This window comes from Nannospalax galili, unplaced genomic scaffold (genome assembly GCF_000622305.1).
Source record: "Nannospalax galili isolate Female #2095 unplaced genomic scaffold, S.galili_v1.0 scaffold945, whole genome shotgun sequence".
Lineage (NCBI taxonomy): Eukaryota > Metazoa > Chordata > Mammalia > Rodentia > Spalacidae > Nannospalax > Nannospalax galili.
In genome coordinates this window covers 996,897-1,012,035 of record NW_008352650.1, presented here as the reverse complement: position 1 = coordinate 1,012,035, position 15,139 = coordinate 996,897, and the positions used below count along the sequence as shown (strand labels likewise).

General features: G+C 52.0%; 1 protein-coding gene across 6 annotated transcripts in view; it reads left to right on the top strand.

The window, feature by feature from the left end:
* Rbfox3 (RNA binding fox-1 homolog 3) overlaps positions 1–15,139 on the top strand; it is a 448,346-nt gene that overhangs the window by 248,732 nt on the left and 184,475 nt on the right. For 4 of the 6 annotated variants that reach the window (XM_008849668.3, XM_008849666.3, XM_008849669.3 and 1 more), the window contains exon 3: positions 4,931–5,029. The exons of the other annotated variants lie outside the window; for them this stretch is intronic. The gene's annotated coding sequence lies outside the window, so the exon portion shown is untranslated. The remainder of the gene's footprint in view (positions 1–4,930; positions 5,030–15,139) is intronic. 6 annotated transcript variants of the gene reach the window in all.

Sequence of the window (15,139 nt, the reverse complement as noted above, 5' to 3'; positions counted from 1 at the left end):
ATATATGGGAGAAGGCAGCAAGATGGCTCAGTGGGTAAAGGTGCTTGCCACCAAGCATGATGACTTGAGTTTGATCTCCAGGACCCACATGATCAAAGGAGATAGCAGACTCCCACAAGTTGTCCTCTGATAGCTGCATGCACACCCCCCACAAAAAGCAAATAAGTAAATACATAAAATGTAATACACATCAATATATACAGAGATACATACATACATATACTTACATATGGGAGGCTGTGTGTAGATTATATATAAATATTATGCCACTTTATCGCTGGGCCTTGAGCATCTGTAGATTCTGGTATCTGTGGAGGTTCCAAAAGCCAGTCATACCCCCACCCACATCAGAATGCCAGGGAATCTAGCTTCACACTGAACAGCACAGTAGCTCCACCTTCAAGTGGGATGATGGGCAGGGTTTATTGGTTGGGGCTGAGCCTGGAGAGCAAGTCCTGCACCCCGAGCAGAGGTCCCTCTGCCACAGCAGCTTTGCTGAGAGGCTCAGATTTCCCCAGTCCCCAAGAAGATCAGGGTAGGAGGCAGGTCTCTAGACAAATAATGCAGGCAGCAGACCCCTAGGCCTGGCCTCCTGCAGTTCACAGCAGTTAGCATTTCATTGCTGTATCTCTTCGCACTGTATCTCCAGCAGGAAGAGAAAGGACCCTACCCGCCCTGTCCACCCCCCTCTGCCCCAAGGGTCTCCCTGGATGCTGTGGGAACTGTAGAAGTTTTCTGGTCATTCCTCTGTATCCAGACAAGACAGCACTGCTCTGAGCCTGGGATGGCTCTACCTGGGCGTGCAGGGAGTCTGGGGTGAGGATCCGGGATGTGATGACAGAGTGAATGGATGACAGTAAAGGCACTACATGGAAACCCACATACTACGTGTCATGCCCTGCTGCATGGCCTGTGGGAAGGTTTGTGAACACCCCAGCCTGATGCTGTTACGCAAGCTCCTGGGATTGGGCCTGCCTGCCCTGGCCTTGTTGTCCCAGTCCTCTGACAGCCAGTGTGCCCATGGAAGAGTCTAGCAAGTGTCAGAAGCAAGAAGAGTTGTTAGAGTTCTTGTGATGGGGAAGCTGGGTCACCAACTAGTCAGCGCCCCCAAGAATGAGGCAGCACCATCATCCATGCTGGACTCTCAAGTATTACTGCCATGCGGGTTGTATGTTTTGGGATGGATGGTGGGTAGGCCTTTGCTCCCTTCCTCCCCCCATCCCTCCTGTGTTCTGTGCTAAGGTTTCCCCCTGGGATCACTGCAAGGGCTTCTGCGTCTCACTGTGGAGGCCACAACCACTGTAGAGCAGCCACCCCCTTTGTTACCCACACTCTGCCCAGAAAAGACTCAAGGGTGTAGCAACTGTTTATGGGGCCAATGAAATATCAAGTTCACGACTTTCAGAGACCCCGAAGGTTTGTTTATATGCCCAGAAGAGCCCGTGGCCTTCCTGGGCCTGAGCTTTTCCATGCCTAGAATAGATAGGTTAGCAACAATGTCCCGTATCAGTTCTGTCCTAGTGTCCTGACTTGGACAGACAGGCTTGTACCCTTCCCTGACGGGTCTGGCTGCATATCTCCTGCCCAGCATCACTGCCTTGGGCCTGTGGTACCTGCCCTGCTGCACCTGCAGTGAGGATGTAGCACGTTTTTCCTGTTACGGATCATCTCTCTCTCTCTCTCTCTCTCTCTCTCTCTCTCTCTCTCTCTCTCTCTCTCTCCTCCTTTTGAGAAGATCTTCCCTTCCTTATACCCATTCCCCTTTCAGCCCTCCCCTCCCCCTTCAGCTCTTCGGCGTGCCAAATTCCCAGAGGCACTGTCCCGCCTCACCGAGCACAGCCCTGAGAATCAATTCTGAACACGATTAGCCCACGAAGCTCACTGGCACCTCTGTCTTGCCATTATTGGCACATCATCAGAATTGAGAAGCAATAGTTGGGAAAGGGGGGAGGTGTGTGAGGCCAGAGTCGGGCTGGAGACTCCGTCAGGGAGTCCAGTGCAAAGGGGATGGGCTTTGAGGTGGGTCTGGGAGCCTGCACTGCAGCTGGGTCTGACTCTGCAGAGTCAGGGTAGCCAGCCGGCTCCAGACTTGTCTCTGAAGGCCTTGTCCCCAAGCGCAGCGGTGGGCCTTGTCTCCACTTGGTTGCTGCTACTGAGGCACCCCACCCACCCACCCATCCACCCTCAGGAATGTGGAGGAGGGCCATTTCTAGTTCTCTTGATGGTCAAGGCCTGTCTAGGAGTCCTGGGAGAGACCTCAACAGGCCCGGTGAGCAGAACCAGGAGCCAGACAATCAGTCAGAAGGCCAGGTAGATAGACAGATGACTGATTTTATGGACATGACTCTCATGAGCAAAGGGACCACTGTGTCCAGACTCTACAGGGCAGGCTGGCAGGAGAGGTGCTCAGGCGAGAGTCCCTGCCCCGGATCTAAGGCCAGGCTGCCTCACGTTTTACCTTCAGCTGATTGAGTCAGGCCCACCCACACCATGGAGTACATCTTCCATGAAGGAAAGCTACCAGAGGTGTCAAACCAGTCACAGATCCTTGATCATGTCAGACTGCATTACTGTATTGCCAAGTAGACACAGAAGCTAACCAACAAATGCCCCACAGCCCCAAGGTCTGACCAGATGAGCCTGGCAGTCATCTGCTGTAACAGAACACCACCCTACTGTGTGTTTTATGGGAAACAGGCCCCCAGCTCTCATGAGGTTTGTGTCAGCCTGTGGAAAGGAAGCTGGGGGTGGCTTGTCACTTTAGCCTGGTGGAGCATGGTCCTTCCATGGAGAGCGCCAAGCCTGGGCAGAGGCCGTCAGGAACACTCTAGGCTGGTGGAAGTTGGTGGCAGCTCAGTAGAGGGCGGAACATTGGGTTGGTGGCAGCTTACTCCAGGGACACAGCAGAGGCCCCAGACAGGTTGGCATACACCAGAACATAGAGGTCTGTGAGGCTCTGGGAGTGGAGAAGGCAAGAGGCTGGGAGTCATGGGCAGATGGGCCTCGAAAGGGATATGGCTCTATCTCTGGAATCTGGATTTAATGGGACTTGTAGGTATTCCAAAGATGCTAAGCAACTTTTTAAAAAAATTTATTTATTATTTTTATTTTATGTGTATGCATGTATTGCCTGCATGTAGATAAGTGCACTCATGTTGTGCAATGCCCGTGGAGGTCAAAAGAAGCTGCTGGCTCCCCTGGGACTGGAGTTACGGACAGTTGTTAGCTGCCATGTGGGTGCTGGGATTTGAACCAGGGTCTTCTGCAAGAACAACCAGTGTTCTTAACCACTGAGCCATCTCTCCAGCCCCGGTGCTAAGCAACTTTTATTCTTTCGTATTTAATTTTATTTTGTCTGTGTGCATGTATGTATGTGTGCATGTAGGCAGAGACCAGAGGTTGAAACTAGGTGTCTTTCTCAGTCACTCTATCTTTTTTGAGATAAGGCCTCTTACAGGGACCTCAGGTCACTGACTAGTTTAGGCTGGCTGGTCAGTGAGCCCCAGGCACCCTCCTGTCTTTGCCTCCCCAGCGCTAGGATTACAGGAACGTGCTACAATGACCAGCTTTTTAAGTGGGTGCTGGGAATCGTCCTCCTGCTTACCTGACAGGCACTTTACCCACTGAGCCATCTCCTCCTTGGACCTACCTTTACTTTTGAAAAGACACAGGATGGGGCATGCAGAACAGACAAGAAACTGAAGAAGGAAATGCAGAGAGGGGACCAGGCAAGTCAGCAGCTGATTGTTCACGTGTGAATGCTCGCTTGCTCTCATGTTGAGGGCCTGCTGCATGTGGGTGTGGCTCCAGGCTCTGCATACACAAGTCTGCCTTGCTACGTTGTCAGGCCGATTGTTAGCAACACCCCTTCCCATCTTCTCTGTCACATTACTCGTGTCTAACCCACAGCCAGCCACTCTAAGGACCATGCAACTACATGGGGGGTCTGTGTGAGTAAGTCTGGACTGCTGTGGCAAAATGTCATAATATTACATGGCACACATTTGCTTCTAGAGACTGGGAACCCAAATCCAAGGTACAGGCAGAACTTACATGAGGGAGAGGGGCAGGCACTTACAAAGACACTCGCTCCACACAATGGTGCCAGCCTCATAGCTAATTACCTCCTAGAGCCCCCCCCCCTCTAAATGTTGGGCATTGAGAATTCATCATGTGGCTCTCAGGGGGACCCAAGCACATACCGCAGCAGGTCCTGTACCCACCCACTGCTGATGCAGCCCAATAGAGCAGGAGGCAGAGAGGCATGATCCAGGTCTCCCCTGAACTTGCCCCCCAATTCAGTGTCTAGCTGAGACAGTCAACAACTAGAGGTACTCACTGTAGGCTGCAAGAGCCAGTTCAGGACAGAGGAGGGGAGCCTATAGCTGGCTGGGAGGGGACGCTGGCAGATTTATATGAGAGGGCAGCCTGGCTAAGCTCCATGGTACCCACCCACCATAGACCCACCATCCCCCTACACATGATGTTTCCACTGGAAATAAACCCAGTGCTCAGAAACAAAAGCCAGTGGTCGGTAACGGTGACACTAAGGATACAGTGAGGCTTTGCTAGCTGGAGAGGAAAATGGGGCTGTCCACTGGTAGTCCTACTTGCCAGCTGACCCCATAGATAGACCCCTAGAGTCTATCATATGTTCTGATGTGACAATTATCACTTTTTTGACTTCCAGAGCCACGTCCCACCTTTTTCTAGTGCTGTGGTTAACAGAAACCTCATTATAACATCCCCCTACCCTAACGTTTCCTCATTCGAAGCATTCAAAAGACACGGTTCCCACAGCACTCCGTCCTGTGATATTTTTAATCGGAAGCACAGGACAGTGTGTGTCTGGTGCATCCCAGGTACTCCGAGGAGGAGAGATTGAAAATTATTTCCTTCTCTTGTTTTTCTTTTCATACGCGGTGTGAAGGCGGAAGTACCAAGGGAAACCCCGCCAGCCTTCCCCGGAGCTGGCCCGTGGGCCCCTTCGGCGGGAACCTGTCCCAGGAGTGGCCCCTTCTGCAAACAGGTGCGTGGCCCTTGTGAATGATGCTTTCTGCTCTATCCCGGATGGTGCTTAGCGGCCAGGAGGAGCCCACAGAGTCCAGTTGGGGGTGATGCAAGGACAGGGGTCCACAGAGGGGAGCCACACTCTGCCCGAAGAGTGTCCTCACTGGCCCCCACCACGTGGCTCCTGACCCTGCAGTGTTGTTCACCTGCCCATTCCCCTCCTCCCCTCCCCTCACTAAAATGCAAATCAGCATGTACATAATAGATAATTAATAGACTGATCAGCCAGCAAGGGAGGTAAGTAGATAAATAATTTTAATTATCCTTGGGTTGCTCATAAATTCCCTCACTGCTTTTTTATTAAAGTCTTTGTTTACAGGAGTCATTTATAATTCCATTTCACTCAGCCAGTCCCTCCCCCTGCCTCCTTGGTGGCTTCCTCCAGGTCTGACCTAGCCTGGAATCACACTCTAGACCACGGCCGCTTACTCCCAGCAGTGTCCAGGTCTCTAGTACAGGTGGTGGAAAGCTTTGCCCAAGTGATCAGCAGAAGGGGAGACGGTCTCAGCTCAGCCCAGGAACTCCCATCCTCACTCCCCACTGTGACCGCAGTCAGTACTTGGGCAGACTGGGAGCCTGGGTTGTATTTGGCCCCTGCACTGTTCCTGTGAGCTCAGTCTTCTCCCCAGGGATGCCCTTGGCCTATGAATAGCCCTGGCTGAGGTTTTCTTGTTGCTCTGAATGCCAGAAGAGAAACTGGGTTAATAAATATAAAGCAAAGTTCCTGTAGAGGACCAGGGCCAAACTCTCCCAGGCTATCTAAGAGGCCAGGCTGGGGTGGGGGGGCAGGCAGGCAGGGTGCCCTGCAAGGCAGGTGGCTCCTCCTCTAGCACTGCAGATGCCCTAGCCCTGGCTGCTGGGTCTGGGAACGCATGGTAGCAAAGGTGTGCTGGGTTTCCATGAACTGGGCGTCAAAGAGGTGCTGGCTCAGGTGGAGTCTTCCTCATCTGGTGGTATACCGGGGAGGGGCATCCTCTCTTGGGAACCTCCTTCCCAGTGTGTTCCCTCCATCCACCTAGCTCATTATGGTCAGTGCCTTCTCATTAACATGCAGGGGGATTGTAGAGGGTTAGCCCTGGAGAAGCCCCAGCAAGGGCTGTCTCTGGCCCTTCTCCCACTCCTGTGGCTGGGGTAGTTGGGCCTGAGTTGCTGAGTTGGGAATACTGGTGAGCAGGGAATGGAGAGACTGGAACTGAGCAGGGGACAGTGAAGTCGTCTCTGAGCTTGGGAATGCCCGGGGCTACCTTGTTTGCAACAGTTCTCACGACCAGCTGAATGTCAGGAGCATGAAATGTGCGCACGTCCAGGGTGTTTCGCTGTGCACAGAGGTGTGAGCTGCCCTGACTGGGTGTTATCTCCTCATGCCTAAGACTGGGTATTATCTCTTTGTGCACATACTCTGGTCTACAGAATATCTTGCATGTGTGTCTTGTTGATTCTCATAGATGCTCTCAGTAGACTCATGACTGGCAGAGCAGAGCTCAAACCTGGGTTGTCTGACCCCAGAGCCTACACACACACACACACACACACACACACACACACACACACACCCGTCGCCCCATGTCAGGACGTGCTCTGTAGAACTAGCAGCTGTGTCTTTACTGGATCTTGCCTAGATCTCACCTGCTGGAAATGAAGTCAGGGTGCGGATGTTGCCGCTTTAATAAAACAGGGTCCTGGCTGAGCTCTTGCAGGGTGGCCCTTGGTAGAATCCAGGTGACCTCCAGCTGCACAGTCACTACCCAGGGCTGGACCCCGGGTTCTGCAGCAGTCTGGCCCTGGATGGTTAGCTGGGCTGCGCACTCTCTGCTGATCATTCTCTCCCCCTTGGAGGGAGGCTGTTTGCCCAGGACAGAGAGAATTTGAGCTGAACAAACAGAAAAGCCTTTTAAGTTTCACTCTGTGGAATTAAAGTCTGAAAAATGGCCCATCGGAGGTTCCCTGCCCTTTCAAGAGTTTGTTTAGCTCAGAGCTTTGCAGCTTGCCCTGGACCCTGCCTGGCCCACACAGACGGAGCGGAAGGAGGAGGCAGGCCAGGCGAAGCGAGAAAGGGCTGATGGGTGGCTTTCGAAAACCTCTTCTCTGTGTTCAGAGGCACGCTGCCTGGCTGCCAAGCCCATCTCCGCCATGTCTGTCCAGACCAAGTCTCTTAAGGGATGCGACCCAAGCTGTTCCTTGGGCAACAGACACAGAGTTCATCTTTAATATTTTTGATTCGTTCTTTGAGAATTTAACGCAGCATATTTTGATCACATTCACCCCAACTCCTCCCACATCCACACCCCTCCCTACCCATCTAACTTTTTGTCCTATTTTTTGTTGCTTTAAACTCATCGAGTTCAATTTGTACTGTCCGTATACTCTTGGGCGTGTGGCCATGCACTCAAGGGTGGTCAATCCGCCAGTGGCTGTACTCTCAAAGAAAACGGACTCTCCCTCTTTCAGCAGCCATCAGTAGCTCTCAATCACTTTTCAACAGCTCCCCAACTAGGGAGAGGACATTGTGTCCATGTCTCCTCTCCTTGCTGGGATTTAGTTTGGCTTGAGCTTGCACAGGTCTTGTGCCTGCTGACACAACTGCTGTGAGCTCGTATGTGCACCTGCTGCGTTATGTCTATAAAACACTGTTCCCCTGTGTTCATCCACCACCTCTGGCTCCTACAATCTTTCCACCCCATCTTCTGCAATGATCCCTGAGCCTTGGGAGGAGAGGATGTGATATAAGTATCTCATTTTGGGTCGAGCACTCTGAAATCTCTTATTCTCTGTACTTTGGGTTGTGGGTCTTGGTGTTAGTCACTATCTACTGCAGATTATAAGAAGCTTCTCTGGTGAGGACTGATAGCTGCACTAATCTATGGGTATAGTGATAAGTCCTTAGGAGTCTATTTAATACCACATCCATTTAGCAGAATAATAGTAATAGGTTTTCCCTTAGGGCCTACAACCTGCCTGACCACAGGGTCTTGGCTCTGATAACAGCACCACATATGGGTTTCACCTTGTAGAGCAGCCCTTAAATCCAATCAGAAAGTGGTTGGTTTCTCCCATGACACTGGTACCACCGAAACCCAAACCAAGGCCCTGCGTGCACTGCTGGGGCGTCTGGTTTTTCTCATTCCTTTGTGGACAGCCTTAGTGTCACCCGTTTCTGGTTTATGGAGCGGGAAGGGTGACAAGGGTAAAGGAATCATAAACCAAAGACAGGCCCAATTGATCCCTGGCTGCCTCGTCCCATAATAGCTAGGAAGACAGAGGTTGTCCAGGTCCCCCACACATGTACACTGATACACACCAACAAGAATCAGCTCCCTCCTTGTGTCCCTGAGCCACCAGGACCAGCATCAGGGAGGGGTTGACAACTGATTGATGAAAAACAGCCAGAGTGATGTGTCATGCCCCGGTGGAGCCACCACTTTCCCCAAACCATCATCAGAGAGCAGGGCCATGTTGGGCCTGGCCCCCATACTCCAGGGCCCAGACAGTGCCAGAAGACAACTGTATAGCCCAACCTGAGGCAAGTAAGGAACTTGACTCTCCAGCAGACAGGGATGGGGGTTGTAATCAGGTTCTGGTCCCAGAACATGGTTCCCACCATAGGGCAACTTACCTGTCTGTCACTGAGTAGCACCAGCACTCCAAAGAATCAGAATAGAATCAAGAGAGGAAGGATCTGCAGGTGTGTGTCTCTTGTCTCCCTCCTTCTGATGACCTTGTACCAGCCTGCCCTGTATCCAGGGGTATGGAAACCTCCAGTAGGATTGCTATTTATTGATTTGTTGATCTATTTTCTTTGGAGACAAGGTCTCATTATATAGCCCAGGCTGGCCTCAAATTCACAGAGATCTGCCTGCCTCTGCCTTTTGAGTGCTGGGGTTAAAGGTATGTGGACCACAACTGGCCTCTTTTTATAATTTTTTAGAGATTTATTTTTACTACTTTTAATTGTGTGTGTGTGTATGTATGTGTGTGTGGCTGTGTGTCTGTGTAGGCCAGAAGAGGCTGTTAGAAACCCAAACCTGACTTGCATTCCTGGAGCTGGAGTTGCAGGCAGTTGTAAGCTGTCTGACATGGGTCCTGGGAACTGAACTTGGGTTCCCTCCAAGAGCAGTAAGTGCTCTTAACCTCTGAGCCATCCCTCCAGCCCCCCAAATGACTATCTTTTAAAATCAAAGTTAGCTATTCGTATCTTTTCATCTGACACAAGAAATAGGGGACACAGACGAGGGATGGGAGCAAAGTGTCACATTCGCTGTCACACCTGCTGTCATGGGCCCTGAAGTGTGACTTGTGCAAGGCAGTTTCTACCCGTTACCGCTCTTTAACAGTACTTCCAGGAACACCTTTCTAGGCTGATGGTCACATCCATTATTCTGTTACCTAGAAGTGCACCTGTAGCCAGGGCTCCTAGGCCTGTTTTCAAGCACTGAGACAGGCATCAACCACTCACCCTGTCTCCAAAATTCTATGCCACATTTTAAGAAACTGGAAGATTCATTTTCCAAGCAGGAATTAGGAGCTAATCATTAACATAAGTGGTCTACAGACATATATTCCAGAGAGATTCCTCGGAAAGTGCATTCGAGCATGCGCAGTGTATGCTCGCTGCTCCCATCTCACTGCAGGGTGAGGAGCTGCTCCTGCTCCTGTCTCCTTACCCCTCCCTTCCCCCACAGAGGTCTTTACCCTGTCCACAAGATGCAGGTGTCGGTGAGTTCAAACATGCACACACGTGCACAAACGTGATCAGACATGCAGGCACAGGCTTATACCTTGGCACATATGCACACGCTCGCCTACATGTATGCACATACTCATACTCCAAGATACACGTGCATACACACATGCCTATGCACATAACCTCATACATGTGCACACACAGGCATGTACATACCCACACCGGCACCTGCACCTAGGGTTTGGAAGCATGTCTCCCAGTCAGCTGAGATGCGGCATTAATTGAATTCCTTCTTAATCGAATTTGTGTATCAGGCAGTCTGCGCCTAGCAAACGTTCCCAGGGAACGAACTGTCATCTCTCTCCCAAATAAAGGGAAATAAATGTTGATAAGGTTGGGCAGGTCAGTGGCCCCAGCCCATGTGACTTATTATTTAACGAGACAAGCAGGAAACCCTCAAAAGTGAGCGTGCACAGGGACATTGACGGAAACCCCAAGCCCAGGCCTGCAGCTTAGTGTCTGCATTCTCACGGTGCACCGTGATGTTACCATCCGTAGAGTGACCCACCAGAAGCACCGCCCCCCACCGCCATGTCCAGCTGAAGGCCCTTGAGAGGAAACACAAGAGGAGGATAGAGAGCCAACCTCGGAGAATAGATTCCTCAGCGAAGCATCTGTGTGTTTGTGCAGTCACACACCCTGCAGACAACCAGCAGTCAGGTTCCTAGTGTAGCTCCATCCAGTTTCCGGTGTATTCATTTAAAAATTAATTTGCTGAATGGAGATGCACAAACCATAAATATGACCCTCTCATTCAATGGGAGTCAGTGCAGCCAACAATTTACATCACTAGAGACAAACCCCTTGCTTGCGTGTATTGCAAATTGATCTTTGGTGATACCTTGTTTTGAAAATGGCCCTGGCTGCCACCAGCCTCTCCTTCACTGCGTGCTTTGCAAGCCAGAGTGAGCTCCGCTGCACAGGAAACCTGGGATTTGGTGGGAGGCACTTTCTTCATTCATATCCCAGCACCTAAAGTAGCATCCGTGGGTCCCGGGACCACTCGATGCAAACCCCATGTCTTGATAATGAACGCCTGAGCAGGTTGGCTACCTGGCCTCAACTTCTTATCTGTCACCTGGAAAGTAAGGCCTTTCTTGAAGGCTGCTGTCTACTGCCTGGCCCAGGGAACCCGGGTGTGTGTCTGCAGTTATTTTTGTTTATTTTGTAATGTGTGAGTGTTGCCTGCCTGTATGTACGCACTTGTTTCACACAATGCCCACAGAAGCCAGAAGAGGGCACTGGGGCCCCTGGAACTGTAGTTACAGGCAGTTGTGGGTCACCACGTGGGTTCTGGGACCCAAACCCGGGTCCTCTGCAAGAACAGCCAGTGGTCTTACCCGCTGAGCATCTCTCCAGCCCCGGTCTGCGGTTTGGTTGTTTTTTGTAATTTTTGCCTGTGCTCCCCAGCACATAGCGAGCTGGCCTCTTGACTTCGTCAGCTCCGTGACCTCGGCACACTCACGCTCCTCTCCAGCTGTCCCCACCGTCTACCTCCAGAACCTTTGTAACTTGCGAAGGTGAGGCTGTCCCCGTCCAACACCAGGAGGCTGATGCCAGGAGTCGTCCTTGATCACTACCCGCTTTATTCTCTGAGGCAGGGTCTCTTGCTGAACACAAAGCTCGTTGACATGGCTGCTCTGGCTGGCCAGCAGGATCCAAGAACCCTCCTTACCACCTTCAAAGTTCTTGAATTGCGGGTGGGCCAGCACACCCACCCAGCATTTAGGTGTACTCTGACCTTCCTCCTGTACAACAGTGTTTCATCAACAGAGCCACCCCCAGCCCAAGATTGTTCTTTTTTGGCAAATTTATCTTATAATTTGCTTACACGGTTCTTGTACACGAGCTGTATAGATGACATCATGTCAAAATACGACAAACATATGTATGTTCTCACAGTCTGCAGGCCACAGGTCGGATAATGATTTAACTGCTCACCTGCTGACGGATGTGAGCTGATTGTCCCTTTGGGTGTTGAGGGAAGGGCTACCAGGCACAGACTGGGTTTTAGTCATCTATCTGGACTCGCTGGAAACACAGCCGATCTGGAAACTTGCTGTCCAGCCTGGCAAAGCACTGCCCTCTTTCCTCATGCATCTATACAATCCGCATCAAGTAGTCTGGGATGCCTTGTGGTGGGCAGGGCTGGAGCCTTGTGGGCGTCCCTGGTTTGCTTTCTGTTGCTAATAGAACACTAACCAAACCCAAACGGGGGAGTAAAGGGTTTATTCCATCGTGCCGTTCACTGCCCAGGGAAGCCAAGACAGAAATTCCAGAATGAGCTGGAGCAACACTGCTTACCGGCCGCTCCCCTGGCTGCTCAGCTGCCTTTTTTTACACAGCCCAGGCCCACCTGCCTCGGGATGGCGCTGCCCACAGTGGGCTGGGCTCTCCTACGTCAGTCAGCAATCAAGAAAACGCTCCACAGACGTGGCCACAGGCCCATCTGACCTGGAAAATTCTTCGGTTGAGATTCCCTCTTCCCAGGTGACTGTAGTTTGTACCAGGTTGACAAAAACTAACCATTCATGGGTCCCTGGGCATCAGTCCGTTTGGGTGCATCCTTATGACTGTCGTTCTTGATATTTCTCCCCAGAGCCTAGAAACCATTGGCTAGAGACCAGACCCCCAGAGAGCTGACCACAACAGGCAGACAGTAATCACTGCATCAATTATGGTCTGTATGGGAGACACTGTCCCTTCGTCAGTTCAGGCACAGTGTGGCTTCTAGTGCCCCGTTTTTGATTTCCTGGGCCAGCTGTGCTTGGTTCACCCTTCAGTCTGGTCTTCAGCTGGTTCACCCGCCCAGGGACTCCCCTTCCTCCAGGGTGTCTCTATTTAGCTCGTTGTTATTAAGAAAGGAAAGCCACATTTGCGTACCCTTCTTTTTCAATCCTTCCCAGCTCTGCTGGGCTCTGGGCTCCTCGGAGTGGCATGGATCCGAATGGGTCCTGAATCCAATTCTTACCCTGCAGAAACCATGCCCCAGCCTGGGTGGCTCAGACAGTGGACATTTATTCTCTGCTTTGCAGGCTAGAACCCAAAATTGAGGCATTGGCAGGGTTGGCTCCTTCTGAGGCCTGATAAATCGAAGTCTGTGTGCAGTCTGCTCAGCAGACATTGAGAGTTCCCAGCAGCCTCTCTGCGGGGCCATCTCCCCGTGTGCTCACGTATCTGGCCCTCTGTGTGTGTCCGTGTCCTGACTGACTCTTCTTATGATACTGCATGAGGCCCACCCTAACTGACCTCGGCTTAACTCAATCACCCCTTTAAAGACCTTTTTCCCCGAACACAGGCTCTGAGGTCCTGGTGTTGGGACTGGACTATAACTATGCCAGACTCTGCCAGACAGTGCAGGGTGAGCCGGGTGCCCTCCTTGGGGTCTACATTGGAGAATGGTTCCCCAATACCTTGTTCTCTCTAGCAACTCTGTGTAGCTGGCTTATACCTCACACGGCCTTTTATGCCTTAGTTTGCCTCTAACGCTCAGCCTGTGTTCCCAAGTGCAGCCATCTCTGCTGCCCAGGAATGTCGCAGTGCTCCGGAGTCCAAACAAAACTCTCAGGTCACAGGTTTCTGCCCTCTCCTTAGCTTTTGAGCTCCCAGTCAGCAGGAAACTCAGCACAACACCCATCTCATACACTCTGCCATCCATCCAGGACAGTCTGTTTGCCTCTATCTGTCCCTGCAATCAGATCTGGGTCACGGTGGTATCAGGTTTGCCTGATGTGTGAGGCACAGACCTTCACCTGCTCCATCTTGGTTTAGATAAAAACCACTCACCTGTCCCTCCTCCTTCCTAAGTCAGGGAACAGGAGTGTAGGCAGTGACAGAGGGGTGGGCCTGGCCAGCCCCGGTGCTGAACACACAGCCACAAGGTGCGTGCTCAAGTACGGCCCACGTGACAGCCAGGAAGACAGGCCTGAACACAGAACACCTTGGATCCCTTGGTGGTGTCTTCCAAGAGTGTCATCTGATAGTGGCTTCCTTGATGGGACTCATGCGAGCAACACGGTACTGCTCCATAAGTGCACCTCTTGTTGGGAAGGGTTGACATGGTAACTGACTGACAGCAGAACCTTCTCGGCCCTTTGCTGAGGGAAATGCTGGGCCTTGGCCACTGTGCTCTGCCTCACCTGCAAAGCCCTTGCCAGTGTCAAGAAGCTCCCCATGCCTGGTCATTCAAGCCATGTCACCTCTCCAGGAAGCCAGCCTTAACACCCCACCTCCCACTCACTCCTCTACCTAGGCAAACTGGTCACAAAGCAACACAGCACTCCCAACCCACCTTCTCCCCAGAGAGCAGCTGGAAGCAGACCTTGGCTCAAACCCGTCTTTGCCTACCTTTGGTATCCAGTGAGCTGCCTGCTGTGTGTAGAGCTGGCTCCTTCCTGCTGGGTGTCACTCAGTGTGTCCCCCAAGGCAGTGACCCCTGGGATCTTTGACTATTTAGAAGGCTCTTTCTATTGCCCCTGAACATTTGCAGTGGGAGCTGGTTCGTGTGCATCTTCCACTGCTGGTAGGCACCAACACGCTGGGATGTCCGGTCCCCTGACCCTAATGCACTTTGTATCTGCCTGATGGCAAGCTCCCCTTCCTGCCACCGCTCCAGAAGCCTGGAGAACGGGCACTAACACCTACCCCTCCTTCCCAGGCACAGGCTCCACTTTGTGGTTCGGAGGTTAATTCTTGTTTTCGATATTGACCATTAGGGTAGAAGAGGACAAACGGGCTTTTCTGATCCAGACTGCTTTCCAAATGAACAGCGGGGGTGATGTGGGGAGGCACCTGGACCTCTAGGACACCCTGTCTGCTCCTACAGTGACTCCTAGAAGTCCATGTCCAAGGTTCTATGAGCAGGTCAGTGTGGCCGGCCGTGTTGACCAAACAGAACATGGATGGGGCCTGGCCTTGTGTCCCCAGGGAGCATATATTCCACTCTGTCCTGGGGCTGCCCTACTGTGTGACATGCAGCAGGCCAGATGATGGTTCTACCAGATCTCTGTGTTTCTCCTACAGAGAGGCCAATGCCCAGTCTGGCTCAAGGACTCTGTGGTTGCTGGGGTGAAGGGGAAGGAGCTCAGGGATGCTATGGGGATGGTGTCAGGAGCTAACCTTGCCAGGAAGAGACCTCCCCACAGGGGCTGGACCCCTTGGGAACTTCCTGTGGCTCCGTCTCTTTTCTTGGAGCTGAGAGGGGAAGAGAAGTCTGCTTTGGTGAGGCAGGTGACAGGATGTTCAGGACATGAGCAAACAGCCCAAGACTGGCCAAAACGAGGATAAAAACCAGAGCTGCTGAGGGAAAAGAAAGAGGGGGGAGGGGGA